At 45.5% G+C, this 12,801-nt stretch overlaps 1 protein-coding gene and 1 long non-coding RNA gene across 3 annotated transcripts in view; one reads left to right on the top strand and one right to left on the bottom strand.

Annotated features, from left to right (window-relative positions):
• The window catches only part of Large (like-glycosyltransferase), a gene marked incomplete in the record, with an annotated part of 333,637 nt that overhangs the window by 170,492 nt on the left and 150,344 nt on the right, over positions 1 to 12,801 (top strand).
• Positions 789 to 8,355, bottom strand: LOC102004449. 2 transcript variants are annotated; one of them, XR_001235965.1, is made up of 4 exons: positions 7,725 to 8,355; positions 2,653 to 4,125; positions 2,275 to 2,424; positions 789 to 2,195 (listed from the first exon to the last, which is right to left on the bottom strand). It is a non-coding gene; the product is annotated as an uncharacterized LOC102004449 (long non-coding RNA). The 2 variants fall into 2 exon arrangements; XR_259459.2 differs by having other exon boundaries at positions 2,275 to 4,125.

Raw genomic sequence — 12,801 nt, 5'->3', positions numbered from 1 at the left:
GCATCGTGACTGGTGAGAGACAGGGTTCTAGTGTCCTTCTGCATATGGATGCCAGGTTCCCCAGCAGCAGGTATTGAAAAGGCTGTCCTTTGTGTGTTGTGTGTTCTTTGCCCGTGTGTTGAAATCTGCTGCCTGTGCATACGTGGATTTGCTTCTAGGCTGTCCATCCTGTTCCATCAGTCCATGTTTTTATGACAGTACTGTACTGCTTTCATTACTAGTGGCTCATGTGTTTTAAAAATATTAAATATCTTACATTCTTTTTTCACACTAAACCCTCAAAATCTGGTGTATATTTCACAGTCTCAGTTTGGATGTGACACATTTCAGACCCTCACTGACCACATATTGTTCATGTCCATGGACAAGGCCTGGAACTTGACCTCTAACCCTGTACTGTGATACAAAGGCAAACAATAGAAATACTACCTTCAAAGAGGAAAAACCCAACCTCAGCCTTTTCTCTATAATAATGTGTCCCAATAGATATATGTGCAGAATTTTGAGCAAAATGGCCAAACACCCAAGAATCCCAGTCAAGTACTCTCATGAGTAAAATCAACATAAAATTTAAAAAAAAAAAAAAAAGAAAGAAAAACTAGTATGCTCTTCAGAAGCTCAAAAAATGCACACCAGTATGTGCTTCCTGAAGAAACCATCCAGGTCATTTGTCAGTCCCCAGAATATCAGCACAAAAATATCCAAGCATGCAGGACTTGTTCTAAAGGGCCCGGCAGTCTGCACTGAGACAAGTTAGACATGGATGATCTACAGAGTATTGGTTTAAGTCGGTTGCAAAGCCCAATGCACATGTAAAACATTTGTCTTGAAAATACATAAAAATAAGCAGCTGATTACAATCATTTTAAAACACCCTGTGGGGAAAAAGTAAAACACCCTGGGAAGTATGGACTGGGTGTAAAGCTGCAAAATTCCTCATATTAAAAAGCAAAATTCTTGTATTTTGTAGGATAAATTGGGTGACATTTTTTAACACTTCACATTGTTTATACTGAGAATAAAAGGTAAAGTGTCTCTGCAAAGCTCAGGTGTGACCACTGGTGAAGTTTTTTGTTGTTTTTTTTTTTGTTTTTTAAGCAAGATTTACATGCATTAAAGGTAGGAAATGTGCTCTGCAGTGAGTTGAGCCACTTAAAGTAGGAAAGGGAGCACACTCTGCAGGGTAAGACCTGACCGCTGTGCACTATGAAGGAGAACACATGGCCAGGAGCTCAATGGCCGCCATCTTTGGTACCCTCTCCCCCTGCCACCCGCCTTGGACTGATGTCAGGTGTAGGCTGTCCTATGAAAACTTGCCTACTGCTAGTGAGAAGAATTGAAGATAGCACTTCCTGTTTGTTTCCAGGTGCTGGGCTGGCACACATGTCTCTTGGATCACCATGATTGGCAGGTCACACCCAGTGACCAGTCAGCTGGCTACATCCTAATCTCCTGCCTTATCACCCCACAAGAGGCATAAATCCCCATAATTCTTTATGAGGTGCCTAGGAAGTGGAAGTCTCTGTCTTCATGTAACTATTTTCTGCTGAAAGGGGCTGTAGGCCCTACGTGCTCGAAAGTATGTGTGCTCCAACTACTTTGGGATGTTGTGGCTTATAGGCTGGCTTGAAAAAAACCCTGTCAGAAGGCAATGAGGAAAGAGTAGCTATATGTGAGCTGCCTGTTTGTATGGAGAAAACACGGTGAATTTGTCAGGAGAATAATTTTACTAATAGGTTGTGGGCATAGAGCCCACATATGAGAAGGAGCAGGTCAGATTTCCACAGTTCCTGTGGAGGAGGAAGTATGGCAGAAGGGTGTTAGGTAAATTACCACGAACCTGAGAGGCATAGCCAGAGCAAGATTACCCACTTATGATTCTAATTAAAAATAGAAGGCTCAGCACAGATAACTGTCTAAGCTGTGGTGAATTACGGGTCATTAGTGACTCTACTTACCTACACTTTGAGCAGAACTGGAGTCTTGCTTTCTAAAGTGAGGCCTCGAGTCTTCCAGAGATTCTCAGGAGTAGCTATCTTCTTCTAGGTGATCTTGTTCCTCAGACAGTTCAGGTGCAGCAGGCTTACACTGCCAGTCCACCTGGCATGTGTCCTCATCTGCACAGATTCTGTCAAAGGAGGTGTCCTGGGATTGCCAGCGTTATTGTAGACACAGAGCGGTCAAGCTTTGTAGTTCTGTGGAGTAGTTGCCGTTAGACCCTAGTCCTGTAAAATTTTGAGTGAGCATTTGGCAGGTATAGCCTGTATAGCTTACCATCACATCCCTTGAGGAAGGGCCAGTTTGAATGGTTCCTCGGGAGTGGGGAATGAGGCTAGGGTCTTGAGGGGCTGTAGGGCTGTCCTTCTTGTCTCCCCATCAGCATGTTGATTTCCGAGGAGATTGTAGTGAAGGACAGTGACCCGCCTGGGAAGAGAGACCCTCCAATTTTACTAGAACATCTCTTAGTGAGTAGGCCATGATGAGACAATCAGAACCTCAGGATGAACACTGGACCTTTGAACTGACATGTCAAAGCAGGTGTAAAGAAACTTTGACTAGAGCCCCCTCAACCCCAATTATAGCTACAGATCTAAAGGCACATTTTCCAGGGAAGGGAGTTAAAATAGTTCATAAGGAATGGAGTTCGCTTACTCGTGATGTCCAGGGTTGTGCAGGTCTTTTTTGTAGAATATGGAGATGTCCGTGGACAGGGGCACTGCAGGTTGCTCTAGGTCCCTTCAGTCTTTTACTCAGAGCAGGAGAGAAGGGTTGTGCTGGCCTAGCCCCTGTCTTGTAGCAGGGACAGTCAGCTCTAGTGCCATGAGTCAGGCACATTGACTGTCTGGCACATGGAGCAGGGCTCCAGCAATGGCTTGGCATAGGTGGGCACCCAGGTGCAGTTTTCTTGCAGGCCTTGATTGGCCTTGGGTTTTCACTTGGATGACATGGGTCTGCATAAAACATTGCTTCTTGAGACGGCTATGATTTTGGTCTGTCCTTTTGCTTAGCTCTTTTCCTTTTATCCTCATCTATATTCTGACTGTTGAACACAGAAACGGTTGTGTCCACCAACTGGGTTATATGGGTTTGGGGTACAGCAAGTGGCCAACACAAATTGAATAGGTCAGAAGCAAGAGTCAAAGTCTGAAACCATGTGAAATCTATCAGGATCTTTTGAAAATACTGGGTCTGTCTGGGACACTAACCTCAGGCTGAGTTCGTTAGTATTTACTGGCTTGAGGATTATAAGGAGGAGGCCAAGGAGACCTTCCAATATAGTTATTTTTATTAAACTGATAAGAAAGACCTATATTCCTCTGAGAGACGGGGAGCATCTGAGGACATGATCATCAACGATACCAATTTCCTTTTCATTGGAGGCTTCTTTAAGTACCATAGTTCTTGAGCCTTTTCAGAGATAAAGGTCATAAAAGCCTGAACATATGGGATTTCATATTGCTTTCCTTGCCTTTTGCAGAAAAGATCTAACTGAAGAACAGTATTATAACGGAAGAATAGTATTATAACTGGAGAATAGTATTATAACTGGAGAATAGTATTGCCCTTCTGTACCCATCTCTCACCATTTCCTAGTTCATCATGATGGTGAGGTCACTGGGCTCCGCTGCGTGTCTCCCATGGCATATCCTGGATCCCACTCACTCCTTAGAGAGCATGGTGGAGTGCCCTCTCTTTCCCTTAGAAACTTCAAAGAGATCAGGGTGGAGCCCTCCCAGAGACTTCCTTAGCCCCTTGAGAAACTCTTAGCCACCTGAGAAACAATATCCCTTACATTTACCCCGGTAATAAAAACCTTTGTACTATGTTGAAGGCAGTAGAGGTAGAAACCTCTCTTTAACAGTTAAGAGAAAAAGTTTTAAGTACAAGGATAGCTCTACATTAAATACTTAAAGCCATTTAAGTTGACCTTTACTGGCAGTTCCCTTTGTTTTCCTCAGGCCCTTGGACTCAATGTTTTTAAAATACTTGAATTTCTGTTAGAAGAAACGAAGAGGGGATCTAACCTGATTCAGAGGAGAAGCATGGAGGGGGTCCATGTCTCCTAAAAGTGGAGGCTTCGCTCTTATCTGCAAGGGTGAGATTTCCTGGTGTCCATGAGGTCAGCTGAAAAACAGAAAATGGCCAGCAAACATGGAGGATCCATGTGGCTGGCTAACAGGATAAAAACAAAATGGCTGTCCAACATGGCGGAAAGGTGGACTGGGGTAAAACAAGGCTCTGAGAAAGCAACTTACTAAGGATACCCAGAGATAAAAAGCCAGAGGGGACAAGTACAGGTGAGACTTTGAACACAAGTAGGCCACCAAAAGAGTGAGAAATCTTAACAAAGTATCAGAGAAAACAAAAATGTGAGCAGAAAACTAAAACACTAAAACACTAGCAGAAAACTAAAACACTAAACTCTAGCCATACACATGGAACCTGGACAGTCTGTTCCGAGGTTAATAACAGGCTCTCTGGCAGCTCTGAACTGACTCATACCTGCAGTGAGTGACCAAAAGTCAGGGGAAAGACAGAGAAACTTGATCCAGACCTATGGGCCTCTCATTACCCAGGAAAAACAGAGAGACCATGCGCTTCCCCTCCTCTGTCTCACACGGTGGGACACACCAGGAAACTGTTCCCAGAGCTGCAAGGAATCTTCCTGAGTTTCCCAGCTTCCGTTAATGTTTTCCACACTCTCACTCCCTGCCTCTGCTGACAACCAGCATCAGCCGTCCGACAGATGAAAGTCCATCCGGGGAGAGACGGGACAAGAAGAGGACTGGGGCTTTCCTGTTTGGGGAAGGGCAGAAAAACACAAAACCAGCCCTTCCCCGCTTGAGTCTGTAGACTTCAGAGAAAAGGAGAAACAAAACTGTGCCCACAGGCCCTTACCTTCTTCTACCTGGCTTCACCAAAATTCATTACTGAGCTCTGGGGTACTGGGGGACTCCTTCTAGAGATTCTTTCTATGTTCTTATCTTGAACAAGAAATTGGACAAAACAAGTGCAAAAGCAGGCAGAGTTTAACACTCATTAAAGTAGGAAATGAAACACTGCAGAGCATTTGTGGGCCAGTTAAAAGTAGAGAAAGAAGTACACTGTACACGGTGGGATCAGAGCACTGCAAAAGAGAGCACAGTGGCCTCGTGAAGTTATAAATAGAATTAGAACTAAGTTATTGGAGACAGTTGTTGCTAATGAAAAAGAGCCTGTATTGAACAGGAAATAGACAATGGAAAAACAAAAATGATATTGCAAGTTAGATACCCATATCGGTGTATTAGTTGGCTTTCCCATGGTGAAGACACAATAACCAACATCCGTAGCTTAAAGGAGAGTGTAATTCAGCCCATGGTCCCAAGGCTTTAAGGCTGTAAGGGATTCAGTCCATGGTCCCAAAGCAGAAACAGTGGAAAGGCTGTGGAAGCAGAGACGCAGGGCAGGTATAAAACAGCAGGGAAAGATCACCACCAGAGAGGAAGGGGTGAGGGACCAGGCCCTGAAGGCACACCTCCATGACCCCCACACACACAACACTCACATGCTTTACTGATCTCCCACGCCAGTAAAATTGACACAGTTACGCTTAACGACCACAGTGGGAAAAACTAACAGTCAACTTTGATTGTCACTTGATACCATAACCTATCTCTCTGGTAAAAACTTTCAAATATGTAAAGCAAATCCTGACAGAAATGTAAGGCACATGAGGCAAGAGTATACCATATCTTGTATATGGTAGGTATAAAGACATTCCATACTGTTAAAAAAACTTAAAACATAATGGATATCAGAGGATACCAAACTTCATATCCATCCAACAGAATAAAAATATATTCAGCTGTTCGTGAAAAAATTATGTACATGATAGCATAGTAGGACACAGGAATGCCTTACTGAATTCTAAGCCATAAAATTGTGTAGGCCCAGTGCAGGATCACAGTGCAGTAGAACTGCTCATCAGAGTTAACTTTTGCATGGGAAGTTCATAGTTTGTGGAACTTAGGATTGAATAAAGCATTTTCCTAAATGTTTATTTCATCCAAAAGAAAATAAAAACTAAATTCTGGCCTAATTTGCAGCCATCTAAACGGGTCCATTTCACACTTTATGTAATGTGCCAAACGCCGTCATTGGGCATGTTTTTAATTGGCTTCAATTCTTTCATCCAGAAACGAGGATGATAACAAGTGACCCTCACATGCACGCAGGCTGTGGAGTAGGAACAAGGTTGAGGCTGGAGAGAGACAGGGCTCACAGCAGAAGTTCGCGGAGTCAGGGAAATGAAAACCAGGAAGTGCAAGCATTAGTTTTCAAAGCCGATGCCGTGTACAAGAATTTGTCAAAACTCTAATGGAGAAAACACTAAACAATAGAGGAAACACTAATAAGCAAAATGGTGGACGATACGATATACAACAGTAATTCCTTGGTGATAGCGTGGTTGTCGAACTGCTCGAACTCCAAGTTCCCACAGCTCAAACAGCAAAGACTGGGAAAAGTCTGCTCGGTGTTGGCAACTTCGCTCACTAGTCGAGCTAAAAACCCAACTTGAGAAGACCTGTATGGGCCGAGAGTGATCTCCTCCTGTCTTGCTGCAGGCGCAAAGGGGGGCACCGCAGGCTGAGCGCCGCTGTCGCCCTGATGACACAGTGCTGGCCCCTGCGCGTTCACACATTCGTCCCCGCGCTTTTTTATTTGCATAAAATATCATCGCGATGGCTCCAAAGAAAGTTAGCGACACCGGTAGTAAAGCGTAGAGGAGAACTGTGAGAACCATGACAGAAATTATTGGGAAATTTGTTAAAGTCCTGGAGAAATGAATTTATAAGAGTAATTTTGGGGCCTCAGAACCAATTGATTGATTTTCCATTCTTTCTGATGGGAAAATATATTCAGTTCTTGAACTGTTCTGTGTTCAGACACGAATTGGGAAAGAACTGAGTTCGTCAGCAGGTGTCATTGTACACAGAACAGTGATAATAAAATAATGACCAACATGTGCTTGGCACCTGCTGTATACCTGATTCAGTACGAAGCATTTAGTGTAGGTTAGGGCCTTTCGTTCTCACTGCCACCCTTGGAACCTAGAGCTGAAGACCCTGTTCTGCAAGTGAGCAAGCTGGGGGTAAAGACACGTTTGCCTGTGAAGCGCGGAAATGGGCACCGCGCCCTGTGCTTTCCCCTTCCTACACCCGCGCCCAGCTGACAGCCCACGCCGGCTCCGGGAGGCTGTCACGTATCGCTGCAATCCAGGGACCGTTGTCCCGACCAGCTGGCCTTAAACTCTCCCCTGCAGGGGGCTGCAGCTCAGTCCACGCACACTGAGGGGTGGTCCAGCCTGGGTGCTGATGCCAGGCCTTCGCCCAGCCTCGGGGTTGGTGTTGACTGGCTCTTCCCTGCTGCATGCAGGACCCCTTCCCCCATTGGTGGACGAGCAGGCTTGGGGCCCGGCCCTGCGCAGTGCCCTCTCCGCCTCCTCCCTGAGCCGCGCCTGGGCTCCTGGGCTCCTCAGCCTTCCTGGTACCGAGGACTTAGGGTCACACGTCCCAACTTGCACTCGCTTTTACCTTTTATAGTTTTGCTTCCATGACGACTAGTTTTCTACAAACACACACAAGCATGAACACACGTGTATGAACACAAGCGTGAACACACATACACAGTTACGTTTTACTTTTGAAAAGAGAGTTTAGGCTATCTCATCCCCAGGTTACCTGGAACAGAAGTCTTCCAGCCTCCTTCCCTTCACATCCGTGCTCCGGAGCTGGCTTTGGGTCTCCAGAAAGCTGCTCCTACCCTGTCTGTTGCTGCGCAGGTTCTTTTTGCCTTTACGTGTTTGCTTGTCGATGCGTGGGTATCCATTGTGCGTCTGAATCGCCCACAACTGTGTGATTCCCACAGGGACGCTCACCCCGCCCCAGCCTTCCTTCTGCTCCTGCTGTGGGCTAGAGCTCACTGGACTCTCAGGAAACGTTGAAGGAAGAAGTCTCCCAGGCGAAGTCCAGGAGCAGGTGCTTTGATCTGCTGTGAGCGAGAGAGAGGGGAGGGCAGGAGCTTTGTGTCCTGGCTCGGTGACAGCCCTAGCTGGGGAACAAGTCCCACCTGCCGAGCTGAGTGCTGCCAAGACCTCGCTTTTGGAGAAAGATCACACAGGAAGTTGCCAGATACAAAAATCAGTGTTATACTGAGTAAAGACTTCAGTTTAAAAACATAAATGTTAAAGTAAAAGAAAAATAGAAAACTTCAAGCTGAGGCTATGGAAGTCTCCTATACAGTGGCACCTTGGTTCACGGAAGCTTTTGTTCCTGAACAGTTCAGTTCGAAAACAGAAGCACTGGGAAGAATTTTTTGTTGTTGTTTGTGAACTCTACGCTGGGTGACAAACATGACCATAGCCATCTTTCCCAGAATTCTGGAATGAATTATGCTCATGAGCTAGGTACTACTGTAAATGCCCAAGAAAAATGGAAAACAATCCAAAGAAAATTTTATAGTAGATTTGACTAATTGGAATGGGAAAAATCACATGGACAGTTCAGAATAAGCAGCTGAAACAAAACTATGTGCCAAGTGATCGATCGAGAGAGTTATGCTTGAAATGGATACAGCATATAATATAGAACAAACACTTACAAATACAGAAGAAAATGGACCAAAGGAGAAATGAGTGGCGGATAAGAATAAAGGAAACAAAGGAAATCTAAAAGCTAAATAAATAGTATGAATATACAGCGATAACATCACTAAATATTCAAAAAATACGAAACTGAGTTTTTGCATCCACATAGGGAAGAATAAAAATGGTTATCACACATTGCTGCTAAGCACACTCTTAGAGCCGTGGGCATGAAAGTGTCAGTTGTAAATGAACATCAAAAACAGCTCCTTCTTTTTAGTGGTTTGTCAGTGTCTGTCACCATTCCTTTAAAAATAGAAGTCTGTGTATCTTTGTCCTGAGGAAGCAGAGGGAGTTGAAGGATCTTTTCTGCGCAGTTGTAAACATCAGACACGACTGCAGGGTGGAGACCTTGGCCATCCTCTCCATGGGCACTGGGAGCTTTTCGGGATTACTCCTAATGAGGTTTTCGTTGACTTGATAAACAGGCTGGATGCTGCTGGAACAAATTAAAAAGAATAACACTTAGGATGCAGCTCTAAGTTGAAAAAGACACAGAAATTCTTTGCGCCAGAACTTGAAGATGTCCATGCTGTCCCGCCGAAAGAGGAGCGCCCTGCAGCGCTTAACACAACACCTCTGGGAGGAGCATTCCCGAGTTCTTGTTTTCCTTTGATTACATTTTATAAAATTCTTATAGTAGCATAGTTTTTAAAAGTATGGTCTTCCTCTCTCCTACATTGTTTGTGGGAATGTAAACTCATACAACCATGATGGAAATCTGTATGGCGATTTCTCAAGGGGTTGAAGTTAGAAATTCCATGTGACCCTGGTATCCCTCTACTAGGGGTCTTCCCCAAAGAGCTGAAGTCATCATACTCCAGGGATACATGTGTACCAGTGTTTATGGCAGCAGAACTCATAATAGCTAAATTCTAGAAGCAGCCTCTATACCCATCAACAGATGATTGGATAAAGAAATTATTGTATCTATATAGTGGAATACTACTTGTCTGTGAAGAATGACAAATTTGAAGCATTTGTAGGAAAATGGGTGCACCTGGAAAACATAATGCTGAGTGAAACAAATCGGACACACAAGCCTGAGAACCGTATGGTGTCCCTCATTTGAGTGAGGCAAAGTACAAAGAAAAGCATAAAAGATGGATAGGAAGGGACAAGAGGACGGTCTCCTCCAGTAGTGAAAGGGCCTAAGGGAACAAGGACAGGAGTGAGGAGCAGGGGAAGGGGAAATGGGAGGAATGAAGATGCGCCAAGTACAGGATCCTAATAACCCTGCTCCGTGTGAACATCACAAGCCATGACTTGCCCTAAAACAAACAGCATCAGTAGGCGTGAGAAAGGGGGGGCGGGGAGGGAAGGAGAAAGGGATTTTAAAAAGCTGCAATGTGCACACATAATCACTTCCCAAGATGACTGTAAACTGCATGTACTCATAAATTAAAAAAAAAAAAAACCCAAGGCAAAACCTGGATGACTAGTGTTTCAAAATCGCCACGTGCTTATCAGTGGCTAATGGTTGTAAAAATCATCGCAAGCTTATCATGTATCATGTGCTTGGAAAGACGTGCCTGACTGTAACCTCTGAAATTGTTGTTCACCCTTTCTGCATGCTTAAGAAATCCCCAACTGACCGCGTCCCCTCCCCAGAAACAAAGGCTAAGACCCTGATTGGCCTAGACCATGCCAGTCAGTGAAAGAGGTCCTTGTAGAAAGCAGCTTACCCCTGTATGTATAAAGAACTAGGCATCCTGAGTGGGGTGCCAGCATCCTGCAGTCCACACGGCTCTTGAGATAGCTCTGCTGCATTTGCCACACTTGAAATAAACTTTCGCTTCACATTAAGAAAAAAGAAAAATATGTTTTTCATTAGATTCTGTAAGAACAGAGGGAGGAAAGGGGGAAAATGGCGAGCTGAGGGGCCCTGAGGCTTGTTTTTCTCCTCTGCAGGGCAGTATTGGGGTCCATGTGCAGACTGAGGGGTTCTGTCACAGCCATCTAGGCGGCTGCACTTCTGGGAGGGGCTTTGGGGGGAAGAACCATCGGAAAGGGCACCCGATCGAAGGGCATCCACACACTGCTTGGGGCTCTGTTCCTCAAGGAGCTGTCTGTTTTACATCTTGTCTTAGTTTCTTTCTCACTGTTGAGATACATAACTCGATGCCCACAACTTCAACCTTATCTCACGTTTTGTAGAGGTTTTGGTCCATAGTCAGCTGATTCCAAGGCAGGGTGGCATGGCAGAGGAGAAATGGTGTATGGCAGGGTAGGTAGGAAGCAGAAAGAGATCAAGGGAGGATGAGGGAGATAGACCCTTCCAGACCACACCCCAGTGACCACCTCATCTGACTAGACTTTACCTCCCAACGTCATGTTTAGTTATAAACTAATGGACGCATTAATCCACTAACAGGGAGCATCACACCCCTATGAAATGGTTATCTCCCAACAGCCCTACCTATGAGCTCATGGGGTGAGGGGAGACATCTAGATATAACCTGTAACACATCATATTGGAGGCATCTTTATTGGGCACTTAAGGAATCACAGTGGGAGAGGTCACAGAGGACTCCCCACCCTTTGTGAAGCCACATTGTCCTGCATTAGCTACACAGTTTGCTAGCCTTTCACGTGGTGGTGTCATACAGGTTAGTTTGCTTTGGGCTGCAAGTAAAACATACAAAAGGAAACAATCCAAGTAAAAGCAGCTTAAACAATGTATGTGTTTTTGTCATTTAGCAAACCCTCCTGTTGATCAGGTCTGTAGATCTTATTGGTGGCCTCATAATCGCAGATGATCACACAGATCCAGCAGTCACCTCCTCCCAGGCTGGTGGGGAGAAGAGAACCTGATTCTCTTGTTCATTCTCTCTCTCTCTCTCTCTCTCTCTCTCTCTCTCTATCTATCTATCTATCTATCTCCTATCTCCTATCTCCTATCTCCTATCATCTCCCTCTCCACCTCTCTCTCATGTCCTGTCTGTCTATGGGGAAGACTGAGGAGGTGAGGGTCTCTCTGTATTGTGTGTTTACCGTGTTTCCAGTAGGAGCTCGGCATGGTGACTCGGGGGAGAGGCAGCACAAAGACTCATTTCTTTTGCTGTCAGAAGAAAATATCTCCTTTAGGAACCAGAGCGAATCAGTGTGTGGAAGTTTTACTCTTCTCTTGTTTCCCCTTTCTAACCCATAACTTTGGAGCCTTCTTTGAAGTTTGGTTACCTGTTAGGACCTTTTGAGGTCTCTAGATGTCTGTGAGGAAGCCCAGCCCCTCCAAGTTCAAGGCAGATGGAATGAAGCTGGAGTTCCGTGTTCTCGGTGGCACAGGGAAGCCGGCAGGCTCAGGGAGTCTGATGCCAGCTCTAACTGATAGGTAGCTGAACGCTTAGCCGTGAGGAGGGGTCGTCCGGGTCTGTCGCAGGGGCAGATCCATCAGTCGTAGAAGGAGACTTGCTGACCTCACACTTTTCCTGTCTTCAAGAATTCAGTGAAACTCATGAAATTAGAAACCTTGCACTTCCAACCAGTTCCTAGCTGGGAAGTTGGGGCGATTTCACAGAAGAAGTGGGGGTTGGAGCTGGATTTAGCGGGTACATGTGGATTCCAGAAGGGAGGCGGGAAAGCGAGGGCGGTCCCGGCGCCAGGAACATCGTGACCCACAGCGAGGAAGGTTGTAGAGGAGGCGGTGAGCAGGTGCAAGCCTGGCTGTGCGGACTAATGACAGACTCACCCAGAGGACAGAATACCTTTCCCAAGCACCTGCCTATTATCTGCTGAGCAGAGCTGTAAAAGTGAAACGCCTGTGACTGCATTTTCTCTACCAGAAGATGAAGACATGCCCTTCTTTCATCTCTTTGGCGCTTCCTCCCCTCTTTCACTTGCATTTTTTTTTCCCCCCTCCGGTACCGGGAACCGAACTCACGACCTTGCGCTTGCCAGGCAGGTGCTTTGCCGCTGACTAAATCCCCAGCCCCCCTCTTTCACTTACAAAGGATGCCCCTTTTGGTTGTTGAGGAAACTGATACACCAAATCAATAAACCCATCCCCCAGGGCTGCTCAGGATGCCCACAGGGAGAAAATCGGATGAATCCTCCTGACTTCTGAGCACATGTAGCCAGTAAGTACACATTTTAATCGGAATAAGCCACGCACAGAG

The sequence above is a fragment of the Chinchilla lanigera genome, unplaced genomic scaffold (genome assembly GCF_000276665.1).
Source record: "Chinchilla lanigera isolate Chin_1 unplaced genomic scaffold, ChiLan1.0 scaffold00004, whole genome shotgun sequence".
Lineage (NCBI taxonomy): Eukaryota > Metazoa > Chordata > Mammalia > Rodentia > Chinchillidae > Chinchilla > Chinchilla lanigera.
Note: the sequence above shows the minus strand (reverse complement) of the source record. Positions and strands in the feature narration are given on the sequence as shown.